Source organism: Chenopodium album, chromosome 5 (genome assembly GCF_948465745.1).
Source record: "Chenopodium album chromosome 5, dcCheAlbu1.1, whole genome shotgun sequence".
In the NCBI taxonomy this organism is placed as follows: domain Eukaryota; kingdom Viridiplantae; phylum Streptophyta; class Magnoliopsida; order Caryophyllales; family Amaranthaceae; genus Chenopodium; species Chenopodium album.
In genome coordinates, this window is record NC_137838.1 from 47,834,830 (window position 1) to 47,837,939 (window position 3,110).

The window sequence follows — 3,110 nt, forward strand, 5'->3', positions numbered from 1 at the left end:
ACATAGTATGGAAAGGTTTAGGATTGAAGTTAAAAAAAAAAGGCTCTTTTACAAGGTGAAGGCAATTTGCAAGGAGAGGATTCATGGGGGTTTTGGAGAGGCATACTCAGTATTGCCTAAGTATGCTGAAATGGTGAAGGAGACAAACCCAGGGAGTTATGCTTTGGTCACTTGGGGTGAATCAAATGCAAATGAGCCACCAAGTATCAAGGCTTGTTTTTTTTTTCTTTTGCTGCCCAATATAGGGGATTCTTGAGGGGTTGTAGACCCATAATTGGTATTGATGGAGCTCACTTAAGTGGGCATTTCAAGGGAATCTTGCTCACTGCAGTTGGGATAGATGGGAACAATTAGAATTGGATAATTAAGTGTTGGTTGATCACTTAAGCCAAGGCAAATATTGTTTATTTTCTTGTTCTTTTCACGAAATTGATTAAATAAAGAATAACAACGTTGCGATGTAATTCCTACGTGAATTAACGTGTGTAAATAAAATCAACTAACATAGTTTTCGGTATCGCGTTGCATATATTGTTTGGTGATGAAATTGTAAAAAAAAGGAAGAGCTAGTAGAGGCCGCACTAGGGCTAGGTGTAGGGAATATTTCAAGCATTACCCCAAACTTGAACCCCAATGTGATCATACACTTAAGCATGGTGGTGTCCAAAGGGAAGGAAACTAGAGCAAAAGAGTCGCCAACAAGTTTTAGGAACTTGTAAACCGTTCACAGGGTGAAGGTTACACCCCTTAACGATCCATGAGATCGTTTACTCCAATAGGTCTGGAACCAAGACTGGAAGTTTGGGGATAAAGGTATAAATCCAATCTAATAGAAAAAGAACCTGCCCTAATAATAGGCCTCTACTTTATTCTGCTCGTATTCATGTGCGCTTTATGACTAACATGCAATCAATAGGTTTACCCTAAACCTGTTTATCTATGTTGGTTGAATATTATTGCACAAATAAATCTATTATTGGCAATCACCTTAATTATAATCATATTAACCCTATACAAGATTATTAATTATCTTATTAAGTGTGATTATAAGTACAAATCCCTTTAAACATGCATGAAAGGAGTGATCAAGCAATAACACACTACTACAAAAACTAGAATAAGAAACGCAAGATATAGAACGGTTAACTTAGATAGGAGATCTCTAGGATTATACAGAACGCCTATCTAAGTTAACCGTTCTATTTGATTTATTTATTATTTTTTTAAAATTGTTATTTTATTATACAAAACGCCTATCTAAGTTAACCGTTCTATTTAATTTATTTATTATTTTTAATAAATTATGATTTAATATAGAGAACGCTTATCTTAGACCGTTCTCTTTAATTTTAACCTTTTAAAAAAATAAAAGTTGCAAAACCCTATTTCCTAGTGGATTCAAATTCCTAAGGCCTTTCTCATATTCTCAAACCCTATCTCATTATCTCATTGTAGCCGCCATTAATGGCTTTTTTCTCTTCCCTCTTTTCAAAACTTTTCTTTTTCTTTGTCACTCTTATCCGATCTTGTTAAGATATTGATTATTGCTCTACCCTAATTACTCCATCACCTTCTCTAATTGTAGATTACCCATCTTGTCCTCAGTAAAAAAAATGCCCATATTTGGAGCTTCAACAATGGCAGAACAACAAGCAACAAAGACAAAACTCGAATTAACGATTTCGTCAAGGTCAACTTCTCTCTCCCCTCTTTGATTTAATATAAACATCGATTTCCTTAGAAATAGAACATATTGTCAAATTTTTATGAGCATCAATTTTTATTTGAATATGTGTTTATGATTTTAGGATAGATGGAGTTCTATTAATTCATTGTTAATTTTAATTATCATGCATTTTTTTGGGGCATAATTCTTCTTTTCCCATATTTATTTTTATTTTTTTTAATTGTTCATCCAATTTAGGTGAACTTTTATGAATTTAGTTACCGAGTTTTGGGTTTGTTGATTAATTATTAAAATGATGTATGGTTTTATGTTCAGTATTAAGATTAAATTGATTTTACTTTTTTTGAAACTGTCGGCAAACATATGATTGAATATATTATTGTTAAAGATGTTTTAATTTTATTATCAATAATGCATTCTATACATTTATAACTTTAATTCTTTGTTTGTTTATTTCAACAGATTCATTGGCTTTAAAAGGATATTCTTCAAGATCTTTATGGAATCATTTATCAATATCATGTACTGTTCATCGATTTTTATTCATTTGAATTGTATCAAAATGTACTGGAGATGTAATTGATTGAATATAAAGGATGATAAAGTTTTATTTAATTTGGTAATTTGACTTTGATTTTTTATAATTTCAATACAATTTTATTTATTGATTCATGATATAGATTAGTACGTATGCAACCTCCGCGTTGCAAAAATCATTTTTTTTAATTAAAAAAAATCGACAAAGAGAACTAATATCTTAGCTAACAGTTCTCTTTTATTCCTTTTTTATAGGCATATGTAATAGTAGAGAGAACGGTTATCTCTTACATATAGAACGCCTCTTGTACAAGATCTCTTTTCCTTTGCATATAGAACGCCTCTTATACCCGTTCTGTAAACATTACACATCGCTTAGCAGAAGAACGCCTCTGAGGCGTTTTATAAGGCCTATTTTAACCGTTCTCTAATCCTTTTTTTGTAGTAGTGACAATAAATATAATCAAGCAACATAATAATAATCATAATAAATTATAACAACAATAATTATAAAAATTATAAAAAATAATCATCATAATAATAATAATCATAATTAACACTAAAGAATAATAATAGCAAGATCCTAGGCATGATACTAACAAGATTAATAACAAATCCTAACATGTCACTAAACAACAAAGACCAAAGCTTTAACCCTAACATAATATTAAGAAAGAAATAGGAAGCATCATGGAAATCATAATTGACATTATATTCTTTATCCTAAACATCATACTAAGGATAGCATCCTAACATGATACTAGGGAAAACATCCTAAACGTGATACTAGGAATCAAAATAACAATGTCAACATGATTTCTATATCAAAATATCAATAAATCAACTAAAGAACTTACTTGGATGCCTCGTATCTCTTTCTAATAAC

General features: G+C 30.7%; 1 long non-coding RNA gene across 1 annotated transcript; it reads left to right on the top strand.

Annotated features, from left to right (window-relative positions):
- The first annotated feature begins 1,451 nt into the window (after positions 1-1,451).
- Positions 1,452-2,359, top strand: LOC145630719 (uncharacterized). Its single transcript, XR_014112206.1, has 2 exons — positions 1,452-1,690; positions 2,150-2,359. It is a non-coding gene; the product is annotated as an uncharacterized LOC145630719 (long non-coding RNA).
- Positions 2,360-3,110: the final 751 nt, after the last annotated feature.